We start from the raw sequence: 13,058 nt of genomic DNA on the forward strand, positions 1-13,058 counted from the left end.
TGCAAATGTGTTAAGGAATTTGCACTACTTAAATGCTATATTATCTGAGGTGAGTCATACATTATTACATCTCGTTGCCCTGTCTTTCAGAGAGGCCCAGTGTCAAAATCTATATTGTACTGACATGGAGCTTGTGCCTAAATAAACTGTGTTCAGTCAAATTGCTCAAACTAACGGACACTAAGAAAAGCTCTGTGTGCACTATACTTGATGGGAGGTGTCAGGAGCTCAATGGTGGCCAGACATTAATTTTTTTAATCTGGCCATGGAAAGCACCACACAAACTAGATAGCTTAGTGCAGTGGTTCCAAACCTTTTTGGCCTGTGTAAAAACCACAAACCAAGCCAGAAATCTTGGTGTAGCCATGGACTCAGACCTGAATTTCAACAGTCATAGTAAGACAATTACAGAGTCAGCCACCATAAGAATATATCAATGATTAAAGGATTTATGTCTCAGCAGGATTTGGAAAAACTTGTGTTGTCTTTACAGGTCTCTCCAAAAAATCGATCAGACAGCTGCAGCTGAACTCTGCTGCTCTAGTCCTCACTAATATAAATAATGATTAATTTCTTACACTGCACTGTAACTTTTACTCTCCTGTTTTAGCTTGTTTTTATTTAAAGAAAAAAGTTAACTAAAATAAATTTTGTGTGACAGATCTTTAATCATCTTGTGACCCCTCAGATTTACCCTGGGACCCATTTGGGGGTTAAAAACTACAGGTTTGGAACCATGTGGCCTAGTAGTGTGTATATATAATGAGTAATATATCAGTGAGAGAGTTAGAAATCCCACCCAATATTTGGAATACATGTCTTTAATAGTATTGACCCCTCTCCTGGCCTCTAATAGGCCTATCCTTTTATTTTAAAACACTAAATCACTGTGAAAATATTAGCTTTTTTTGACACTGCTGCAAAGTGGAAACAAATATACAACAAAATATAGAACTAAACAAAATATTCTAGAATCCCCTTTGCTATGACGTCACTGAAGTCGCCAACGGTTTAGAATTTTCATAACACAGCAGGTGGGAGGGAAATCAGCCAAGTCCAATAACTTTTTCAGGCACTGTTCAGTTAAAGAGTGTTTGGCTCCGACATTTGAAGGTATTTGTAATGTCAATATGCTTATACTGAAAACAAAAGTATTAGCCGATTGTTTTCTTTTTTTTCTCTTTTTTTTGGGACCTAATTTTTGGTTATAAGCAGCAGTTTGGGAACTAGTTCATACTGTTGAACAACTCATAACAGTTACTCTTACTCCGCCCACACGTGATACATTCAACTCACTGCAGTAAATATCCAACGCACCCTTCGCAAAAGGCGGTCTCTTTAGACTGTTTATGTCTGCCATGTTGCTGCTACACTGTTTATTTGCTAACATTAACTTACTTCTGCTGCTCAGGTAGCATTTCACAAACTTGCCTGTTAACAACAAGTGCGTTTATTCCGTGCTGTTGCTAGAATTTCCGGCCATTTGTCATGTGAGTTGTCCTTAAGTGTTTGTCCTTAATTTTTGTTTGTCTAAGCTGGAAGAAGAGTTTTCCTCTCTGTTGGCAGATTCGGACCTTCAGCACCTATTCCCAAACGACACCACTGGGATGCCAGGGATAACTACTTCACTCCACCAAGCTAGTACTGTGTGTGCATACAGGTACTGTATATCTTGAGATGTCTTGTTTCTGTTTACTTGGTGTTTTTGTACTTAGCAATATCAGTAAATGAAGAGGCTGAGGTTGCTGCTGAGTCTTTGTTCTACATTTTACACTGCTGTACTGCTGCTTATCTGTATAACACTATAACATTTCAAAGGAGAGATATTTTCCAAACCATGGAGTATTGTCAGTTTAATTTACTAGCTGACATTTTGTTATATCATAGCAGGAAAAGCACAAGCGTAATTGCATTCCATTTAGGTGTGTCAGTTCTAAGGTCCTGAAATTGTGTCATCTCACTGTCACGGCTTACTTGGCCACTTAATGGAGCAGAGACTCCCCCAAGAGAGACAGGGTTCCCACACGTCCTGGGAAACCTGGAAAACAATTGACCAATTTTCCAGTCATGGAAAACACATGGAAAATGAGAGAAAAAGTAAAATGTCCTGGAAGATCTTGTTGTCCTGATTTTTTCAACATCCTCCTATTTTCCTTTAGCTGAGAATGAACTACTAGGCTGTCTATCAGAGCTCCCCAAAGCAGATAACATTGCCATCTGAAAGGGCCAAGTTATGTTTGATAGTTTATGCATGAGAGTATTTTGAATAGGTTGCTCTCCGTTATGTTGTGGAAACGCTGTGAATGCACCCCCAAGTCGTCACATAATAATAATAATGATAAAACTTTATTTATAGAGCACTAAAATGTGTTTTGAGAAGAGACTTAAACGAAGACACTGACTCAGACAACCTAATTTCTTCGGGCAAGTTGTTGCAGAGCCTCAGGGCCCTGATAGCAAAAGCTCTGTCCCCCTTAGTTTTCATCCTGGACTCATGAACAGACAGAAGACCCTTGCTCGAAGATCTCAAACTATGTGAATGTTCATACGGGATTACAAGGTCTAAAATATAGTTTCCTAATCCTAAAACAAACAGGGAGCCAATGTAAAGAGGCTAAAACAGGTGTGATGTGGTCGTACCTCTTGGTCCTGGTTAAAAGCCTAGCAGCTGAGTTCTGTACAGGCTGCAGTCGTGTCAAAGTTTTTTGATTAAGACAAGTGAACAGGCTGTTACAATAATCAAAGCATGAGAAGATAAAAGCATGTACAACAGTTTCTGCATCACTAAGATTTAAAATAGATTGGATTTTTGTCATTTCTGAGGGGAGAAAAACATGATTGGGCATGATCCAGGCAGTCCTGCAGAGAACTCAGCATACTAAGGTCAGTGGGCTTGACAGTGAGGTACAACGGTGTGTCATCCGCATAACAATGAAAAGAAATGCCATGTCTGCGGATGACATCACCCAAGGGAAGCGTATATAAGGAGAACAGTATTGGTCCCAGAATTGAACCTTGAGGCACACCGTACTTGATATGGGAGAAGGATGACATGTTATTAATGCTGACGCAGAATTTCCTATTGGACAAATAAGATGAGAACCAGTCTAGTGCAGTGACAGATATGCCCACTCAGTGTCTCAGTCTATCTAAAAGAATGCCATGATCAATTGTGTCAAAGGCAGCACTTCCAGCAGTCCAGCAGCACAAGAATTGAGTATATGTCTGCATCTGCATTCATTAAAAGGTCATTAGCCCTGAGAAGGGCTGTCTCAGTGCTGTGGTGTTGACGAAAGCCATATTGGAACTTATCAAAGGTGTTATTGTTTTCCACAGCAGCAAGAAGCTGCTTAGGTACAAGTTTTTCGAGAATCTTTGAATTAAAAGGCAGTTTGGAGATTGGGCAATAGTTATCCAGGAGGGTGGGAAACCTAGTTGGGATTTTGTCCAGAGGGCTGGGGGATACTCTCATAAGAGACATGATGTCTGCGAGTTCAGGCAGAGTAACAGCAGAAAAATTGCTCAAAGAATCCCTGAGTGGGTGATCCACATCTAAGGCACACATCTAAGGCAGGATTGGGGGTGATATCAGATCTTATTACCTCCACCTTACCAGCAAAGTGAAAAAGAAACTTTTCACAATCAGCATCACAATCAGCAGGGGCACAAGGAGAGGCAGGGTTAACTAACTGATTCACAGTCTTAAATAGGAATCTGGGGTTGTGCTGATGGGCAGGAATAAGTGCAGAGAAATTACATGTTCTTGCATCATTCACCATCCTATTATAAAGGAGTAATAACTCTTTCATGGCCACAACGTGGACCTGGAGACCAGATTTCTTCCATCTGCGTTCTGCTCTTCTGCATTTCCTTTTACAGCTTCGAATACTGTTATTTAACCATGGCTGTTTTCTAGTCTTTGGGTTTGGTCTGTTTTTCAGAAGAGCTATGAGATCTAAGGTTGAAAAACACAGGTAGTTAAAATAATCAACCAACTCGTTGGTGTTGGAGGAATCGGGAAACACATTGCCAGGAGAATTTAACAGTGTACAGAATTTTGAGGCACTATACTCATTAAGGACGTGTGTGTATTTAGAGCGGGATAAGACAGTATTAGCAGCTGTAATTCACAGTTAAAAACAATGCATAGGTGATTGGATACAAACATGTCCCTGATTTCCACAGATGGAGTTTTCAGGACCAAAGTAAAGACTAGGTCTAAGGCGTGGCCACGGGAATGAGTTTGGGGGTATGGTAGCACATGCAGGTTGGATGACATTACAACTTAGGTGGTGAAACTCCAAATAATGTCAGTTACATTATCCTTCAAATGTAAATATTAGTCACTGCTAGCTGGTAAGTGGGGTAGTTTTTATTAGGTTTATAGATAAATGTTGCTTTCTTCCCAACTTGTTTTAAATGGTTGAATAATGTTAAATTGCATATATTAGCATATTTGCATATATTTGCATATTTGGTTCAGTTGCTAAAGTTGACATGCTTGCTAGCTTTTTTTGCCTGCAAAGGTTTAAGGTTTGTGATTGAACTCAGGCTAGGAGCAATGTGTGTTGGACATTGTTGAGAGAGTTGAATAACAATGAATGGGAGGTCCGTATCAAAACAATGAATGGGAGCCCAATTCTATGTGAGTCAAACAACAACTAAATAATAGCTAACAGTACTTTTTTTTTTTACTTTGCTAGCATTGTCTCTTCAAAAGCAATGCTGCATTGTTAAGGTAAAATGGACTATAACATGACATGAAATGTTTAACTTTTAAATGCCTCACAGCAGGTGTGATTAGCCTTGTTAAAGACTCACCTAATATTACTAGTAAAGGGTGTGATAAACTGGTAAGAGTCAGTGGCACTTAATAATCCTAACAAACTCCACTAATTTTGAATTATACATTTAGGGATGTAAAGTTCAGTCTAGATTTGTCAGTAGGCAAAATTGTAGGCTTTTTGTGTTATTGATGTTCAGGCTATTCAGTTAATGCTGTCCAGACAGCAATGGTTAATGTAATTCATAAGAAAAAAGGGATTCAGGTTATAAATTAATAATAATGATAATCTATGCCAAGCATAGAGCACAAAGGGCTTTCCAAAAGAAACAAAAATAAAACATGACGAAATACTATAAAAAGTAAAAATATAATAACAATATTAAAACAGGGCATTAAAACAAGGCAAGAAATAAAAAAGCAACAGTAAGAGGAGATAGTAGTAAAACAGTTGTCCTCTAGCCATCTTTTAAATCAGACTTAGTGTCGCGCAATCCCTGTTTGTCATACCAGCTAGATCATCGCTGAAAATGTCCTGGAAAAGTCCTTGAAAATGATCTCTAGAAAAAAGTGGGAACCCTGAGAGACCTGAGCTCCTCTGGAAACTGCAATGTTGAGTTACGGGGGTCTCTGAAAACTGATAAATAACCAGCAATGCAGCCTTTGCAATATGTGGTCTATTTAAAAGTGAATGCTGTACTGTCTATTTTGCTCTGCTACACTCCTGCTGCTGCACTGCCCGTTTACACGCTCCTCTGTAACACTACTGCAAACACTTTCTGCTACTGCCGCCATTGTTTGTAAGTCCCATCTTTGCCCCAGTACCTGCCTGTTAGCTCAGAGTCTCACCTTACTCACTTCGTTTTTGGGTTTTTTTCCCGTCACTCCCCAATCTCTGCTGTGCCAAAGATGGTGTATTCACTTATATGAGTACATGTTCTTTGTTCATAAATCTGTTCCATATGAGTTGGCTGACTGAACTGAAGTTGAAACGAGTTTAGTTCAGTCGAAAATTAAGTTTTGAAATGAAAATGACACATAGTGGCATTTTGAATTAAATGAAAGCCATATGAAAGGTAGAAAGATAGGTTTGTATGGCAATGATATTGATTGCACCTTGTTGTTGACCTAACAAAAAATCATTCATGAGCATGGGTGTGTATACAGTATGTTTGTGTGTATGCCACCTCTTTTCGAAACTACCAGCCTTTTGAAATCTATTGTGTACCCTGATAATTGTGACAAGCTTTGTGTAGGGAGATGATCCCATTCTGCTGCTGTTGGATGAATAAGCACAGATGTCAACCTTTTCACTGTGACTCACACCTTGTCCACTCATTAGTAATGAAAACAGTTGCCTTTTGTTTCACGTTGAATATTCCTTCATAAGAACAAAGGCACAATTCACATTCATCCTGTGAAGCAGATCTTGGCAGATAAAGCCAGGCCAGCGCTGTCGTGCTCTGACCTTGTTGGCCTGACTCTCGCACAGTGTTTGGCTGGCCGACTGCCACTCAGTCCCGAATAATGAACCGGAGCATGAAAAGAGCTGGGAAGTTTACCTGGCTCTCTTAGCTGATGTTACCTTCTTTCCAGGTGGAGGTACATAAGTACACATTGCTGTAACACTAGGGCCCCAACTTTCCTTTATGTCTACTCCCAATTTACCAGGAGAAACTTTAAGAGCCTTCTTCTTCCTGTTAAGTGTCTGGTGGGTGAGAAACTTGTGAACTGAAGAGGCAGACGTGTATTATCAGGGTTCTGACCTGCCCCAGCCCGTCTTCACTCTCTCTGCCTCTTTCTTCCTACCAGGATGGAGTGACAGCTTGTCACTGTGGGTGCTCCACAATAAGGCTCAGGCCCCCCGACTATTGTGGAGCTCAGAAAAAGCATCAAGGTCTTCCTCTCTCTTTCGTTCACTCTTTTCTCTCTCTTTTCAAAGCAGAGAATCAATCAGCTGTACACACACACACACACACACATACATACACACGACTCACTTCTTTTCCCTTCCATCTGTCTATTCAGCAGCCAGTGATCATTTAGACTTGACATGTATTGTGAAAAACTGAGCTGCTCTGCCTCTTTCTTCTTCTCTTTCTTTCACTCCCTTTCTCTTTCAACTGTCTGTCATTAATGTCCAGGTCTTACAATATACGAAGAGAGGAGAAGAAGAAAGCGAAGAGTGAGGGATGAATTGATGGATGGGAGGATAAGCACTCAGTGTCCTTTCTTTAAAGATTTGTTATTGTACAGTACTGTCTCCCAGTCATTTTTGGTTGGTGTTTCAGTCTGAAAGCCCATCCACGTGCTCTTTTGTATGGGAAAGCAATAAGGCCCCATTGAATGAAGCTGAATGGACCTGCCATCCTTAGGGGCTGAGGCCTGAGGACTCCTATTCTTTAGCCCCCAATCTAATTGGAGCTGAAATGAAATGGAGGTTTCTTATGAAAATAGGCTTTGTTTGGCCGCAAGGCTGGTAATTCATAAACAATAAGCAGGGCCCCATTGTGTAGATAATAATATATTCATGCTGCTGGAGATGGGGAGAAGGCAAAGCGAAGGCTGAGGATATATAAGGAGGATAGGCAGAGACAGGGATGGAGAGTGGAGGGATAAGAGGAAGGGGAGGAGGAAGACTAGAGGCTAATAGCAAATAGTGGGTCAGAGAAAATTGGTAATGGTTGGGTAGTGGCAGAGGACTTATTAGAGGAAGTGAAAGGACTAAAAGTGGGTAGGAGTGAAAACTGAGTGGGAGTTAGGTGAAAGTGATGGAAATAGAAGAGATAGACAAGATAAGAATGAGGCGAGGAGGGCGGGAGATTGGGAAATTGTTTTGAGTGCCTCTAAGCCCACAGGTTTGGCAGCAGTGGGGGGAGAAGGCAAGTGAGTGAGAGTATCATACAAATGGAATAGGTTGCACAGTGCAGATCTGTGTGGAGTTGAGAGTGGTGGAGCTGATGGAGTGGATTGGTCAAGTGCAGAGAGAGAGCAGAGCAGTCAGTGTCTAACAAGGCGAGGTGGGAAGAGGAGAGAGGAGAGGAGACCAGTGTGTCTGCGGTGGTATAAAAATGACAGGAGGGCTTTCACTGCCTGGAGACACGATGGGTGGCTGAGATGGGTGGCTGAAAAAAACAGGTGAGCCTTCATGCCACTTTGATGCATCAGTCTATCTAGATTATCTTTCACTGTTATCATCTGTAATCGTACAGGTCAGGTCAAAGCTGCTTCTGTGAGATGATCCTCAGAGTCCACACACTCTTAAAGAAGTGAGTTTCTCTGTTCGACATTCTCAAACAGTGCTGGAATTAAGTGCTCTGTGGAGTGATGGACTGACTAAGGGGGACCCTGCTTCCTGCATCTTCTCTGAGCAGCTGTTGCAGTTCATGTTACAGGCTTTTTACCATTTTAATGGTGGAGCGATTCTTACAAACTGTAGGACTGGAGACACCCATTCCTCTGGATGCTTCGGGAAAACACTTCCTCTATGCTGCAACCTTTACTTTCAATTTTTATCCTTTTTTTCAGTACAACAATATATCCTGGACAGAGTTTTGTGACAGTGGAGAGAGTGGATGTTGAGGACATGAGGCTAAACTGAAATTGTAAACACCTCTGATTAGATAGAGAGAGATAGAGGTCTTAACTAATGGTGAGTAAACCTGAAATGGTACTTTTTGGGTGGACTTGAAAGGAGTTTGTATGCTGTCTGCCTGAGTGTGTCAGGGGTGTTTGCATGCTCCTGCACAGATAGGAAAGATTTGATCTGCATGTGCATGTAGTATGGAGGAAAATACAAAGTGTGTTGTCAAGTGTGAGAAGTAATCCACACACAGTTTAGTTGTGGTCCACAGTCTGGGACTTATTAGAAGTTATTCTGTTAACACTATGTGCAACTTCTCAGCAGTGAAAGAGCCACTGAGGTATGCAGAATATCAAATGGAACAAGACTGAGAACTGAAAATGGCAGGCTTTATGTGTAACAGTGCAGTTGTGTCTTTACATTTTTTAAATACCTGTACTAACATATTTAAACTGCACACAGCTTTGTGTGTGTGTGTGTGTGTGTGTGTGAAGCCTTCTGCCTCACTGTGAATGCATTGCCAAATATGGAAAATTAAGTTCAGTGGGGGATAACTTGTTTATATAATTAGTCATGGTCTTACAGGAGAGTTAACATGTCACTTTGTATCCTTTTAAGAATGCACAACACTTCATTACTTTTCAAGCGCGTGATTTATGTGGGGCAATTAAAATGTTCTTGGAATAGATTTCTGTTATGTACTGATGAAAGAAAAATCAAGAAATGGTTATCTTTTGGTTGTTGTTACATGGGTGCATTGGCCAAGAGGTGGTGGTATTTACTTAGATCCAAACATATGCACCTGACACTGTGAGGTTTTAGGTTGAGCCACTAGATGTCAGTATTTATCAACATATGAGCCAGAATTGCAGCACCTCTTGCATTTCCAAGACCAAATTCAACATAAAGCTGAAGGTATGTGCTCAGTTTACACAAGGCATTTATGCAAATTATTATAGATCTTAACAATGTGAAGATATAAACTTTACATTAAGCTATCATGCCACAGTAAATTTGTGCTAATGTGCTGTTGTTAATGCTTTAGCAGTGTTTTTAAGTATTTTAAATGATAGCACTGCTTTCACTAGCCTAATGTCAGCAGGCAGATTGGTCCTCGAAAGAAAAACAGAGAAATTGCCTCTTATGTTTTGGCCTTGACTAAGAATGTTAGACTGTAAAAATGAATATTTAATTGCATGTCACAGTAAAGGTTATGCATTTATTCTTAATCATATAGTTACTCTTACCACGAGATGGCAATCATACATAATGGAAATCCTCTCAGCTGTCTGGATGTGCGTGTGTGTCGGAGGGCATGGAAGGGGCTAGGTGTGTATGCTCTCCACATGCATGCTTTTACATATAATGAGATGTCTTTAAATTAGTGTTTTATATTTGTTTGTCTCTAACTTATGTGTGTGTGTGTCTTTTCATTAACCTGCGGTATTTAGTGAATATCTGTCCGAGCGGAGCTGAATGTTTCCTGCTGGAGGTCCTTGTTTGTTTTGTTCATTTGCATGCAGCAAAGTGGTTGCTGGCGGTGCTGGTCACTACAAGTGGCTGGCATTCGGAGCCTGGTAATCAGGCTGCGGGCAAACTGGGTGGCAGTGCTCCGAATGGTTTGCTGGAGATTATCCCAAAATTATCCATGAATTATCCCCCAGAATTACACCATTCCAGTCAGGCCTTGTCCATTGATGGGACTGGGAAGAGGGAGAGTGTTGGACGAAGAAGTGTATGTGTTGCACGTGTTGTCGGGGGGAGATTTGAATGGAGCAATGCTGGTGTCTGTGTCATGGAGTGTGTATATCTGTGTGTGTGTGTGTGTGTGCTCTGTAATGATTCTGGCAGTGTTGGTACATTGGGGTAATGGAGCATGTTAATCCACATCAAACAGCTATTAGCAGCAGATTTTACTCATAAAAAGTCACTAGTTATAGTAAGAGGAAGGACACTAAATTAATATACATCTAGCAGCCGGTGAACTTTTTTATTTTTTTACCCTGTCGGCCAGTGTTTTGTTTTTCAAAGAGGCATTTTTTGTTGTGCCAAAAAGAAACAATTGTGCTCAAATCTAATGCAACAGAAGTTTGGCATCTAGCCCTCTAACTAAACTATCATCAAATCCCTAAAATCTGCAACAAACCGCTGTGTGAATGTTGTGTATGTCAACATTTTCATGAATTTTATTTATTTCCAGAGCTATAGGTTTTCATGCTATTTGGAGCATTGTATTAAATTCATTACTGTGTGGCTGCTGTCACTGCACATTGTGCTGTCATTAAAGTCTGGGTAGATAGGAGGTACTAGTTGCCTGCTTATGTGTGGCTGTTGGAGCCCCAGGAGATGAATAGTGCTGGTGAACCTCTCTGCGATAAGTGTTCGGTAAACGGGTCAGTGGATTGTCCTCCGAGGCTCAATCTGAGCTATTTTCCCTGACTGAGAACACAAATTATCCTTCGTATTCATCCCATAAACAGACCACCAGTGGCGCAGACTCACACATAGTTTGTTTTGGCTGTGTTTGCACACTCAATCTCCCTGTTTTTTTGTGCTTTGGCTGAACACAGCACTGTTTGTATGTGAACCACAGTATGTGATAACACATGCACGCTTCTTACCCACTCAGCATAAAGTCCAAATGCAGCACAAGTGAACAGATGAAAGCACAACTATAAAAGATGAGAAAACAATTTGATGTACAGCGGGTACAAGTGGAGGATCACAATGAAACACACACCAGCAAGAGAGAGGAAAATGGTAAGAGGCGGAAGGGCAAAGAGAGGGAGAGGCCAAGGTGGTTAAAGGTTAAGTACTCTCTTTTTTTTTTTTTTTTTTTTTGGATGCTGTACTTCCTGCAGGGCCTTGTTTCTTGACCCGCTGGTTAGAGGAGGGAGGTACAAAAAAATCGGGAGAGAGGGAAGGAGGGAGAAAAGGCTAAAGCTGCATGTGAGGTTGCAAGGTGAGAGGTGGAAGAGCTAAAATGGGAGGAGTGTTTGCCTCTGGCTGATGGGGAACAACTGGACACACAAGGACGCACTCACACACACTCGAACCAGAAACAAAAATGGACATTCTCACACACACACACACACACACACAACCAAACATGCACGCACTTAGAACTACAGTCCCAGCAGGCTATGAACTTCAGTGCAGTCGTTGCCATGGCGATACACTGAGTTGCTGACCCCCTGACTCCATTTTTCCTGCCGCTTGGCTATTGAAAGAGATGATTGACAAGTGTCCAAATGTCAGCCAACCCAGCCGGCCACACAGATGGGGGGGGCAGCCATTTTATGTTACTTTCACTCACAGGAAGGAAGGTGTGTGTGTGTGTGTGTGTGTGTGTGTGTGTGTGTATAGATACATATATGCATGCACTGAGGCTGAGAAAAGTACTTAAATAGCAATCGTAAATTGTATCTACCCCCTGATGCTAAGAATACATTGAACAAAGAAATCACCAGAGATACATACACATACTGTAGATGTTGTATTGATATGAACACACACATATACTGACCTGCACAAAGCGTCCAAATAAAGTCCTTTTGAATGCGAGACAGGGTCGTATATTTGGCCTCTATTTTCAGCTGCACTGGTAACCCATTCAGTGAAAAGCTGGACTGGTTGGTGCTGGCTATTGAGTTTTTAGTGCTCTGCTGTGCTGTGTGCATATTTATGTGCACAGCCCTGATGGACCGAATCTGCTTGAATCCACTTTTTCATACATCAAATATGATAAACAGTAGTTTACACACAGCAGTGAGTCTTACACAAACAGTTCCATGTTGTCTAGAAGGCTTTTGCTTATTCCTGTATTTTTTTTTTTTTTCGCCTGTACCACTGGTTTTTGTATGCTCTCTCCCTTTCTCACTGTCTCATTGTCCACAGGCTTAAAGGGATCGGTCTTATCTTGATCACCCACAGCAACACATTAACCTCTCCTATCTCTACACTGGTCATTAGTGCCAAAACCCTTAACGTCCTATTGACAAGAGGCACCGAACTCTGTGTGTGTGTGTGTGTGTGTGTGTGTGTGTGTGTGTGTGTGTGTGCATGCATGCTTTTAGTTATCGTAGGTGACATGCGGTAGAGATCTGCTGAGTTGGTGATCTGAGACGATAACATTATTAGCCTATGGTGTGTGTCTGTGTGTGTGTGCAAAATATAGCAAGAGAGATAGAGGGGGAAAAAGGCTGTGATATTTCTTGAAAATGTATTTGAGATTATGAGGCATCACCCAGAATTGAACAGTTGATAGTGGATGTGCTTTGATTCCTCAGTGAGCTGTACATTTTAAAATATCTGGCTAATAAGTTTCTGATTTATTTACTAAATAAAAAAAACATTATTTGTGGTAAATGCAGAGCATATTCAAAATAAGGTCTGAATTACACTCCTCTCACCTGAATACTTTGGAGGAAAATATAATAATTCAAAAGCTAGTCATCAGTTTTGCTATGAGGCCATTTAGAAAGTATTGAGGGAAAATAAAATATACTTCCTGTCTCTAATGCGGCAGTATTGGTGTTGAATGGGTTACTCCATTTGCTGCTGATGGAGCATTACACTTCAGCTCAGTCAAACAGCTGTCAACAGCAAGTGTATCGCAAATTAAATCAATTCACTGATATCATGTCTTGACACACAGCAATCAAATCACTTATAGCTGTAAAACTAGCACCT

General features: G+C 41.0%; 1 long non-coding RNA gene across 6 annotated transcripts in view; it reads left to right on the forward strand.

Moving 5' to 3' along the window:
- Nucleotides 1-1,122: 1,122 nt before the first annotated feature.
- Nucleotides 1,123-13,058, forward strand: part of LOC122885666 — a 41,446-nt gene continuing 29,510 nt past the window's right edge. For 5 of the 6 annotated variants that reach the window (XR_006380160.1, XR_006380162.1, XR_006380158.1 and 2 more), the window contains exons 1-2: nucleotides 1,123-1,490; nucleotides 1,567-1,660. This is a non-coding gene — a long non-coding RNA (uncharacterized LOC122885666). The remainder of the gene's footprint in view (nucleotides 1,491-1,566; nucleotides 1,661-13,058) is intronic. The other variant, XR_006380163.1, reaches the window with a different exon arrangement.

The sequence above is a fragment of the Siniperca chuatsi genome, linkage group LG12 (assembly GCF_020085105.1).
Source record: "Siniperca chuatsi isolate FFG_IHB_CAS linkage group LG12, ASM2008510v1, whole genome shotgun sequence".
NCBI lineage: Eukaryota > Metazoa > Chordata > Actinopteri > Centrarchiformes > Sinipercidae > Siniperca > Siniperca chuatsi.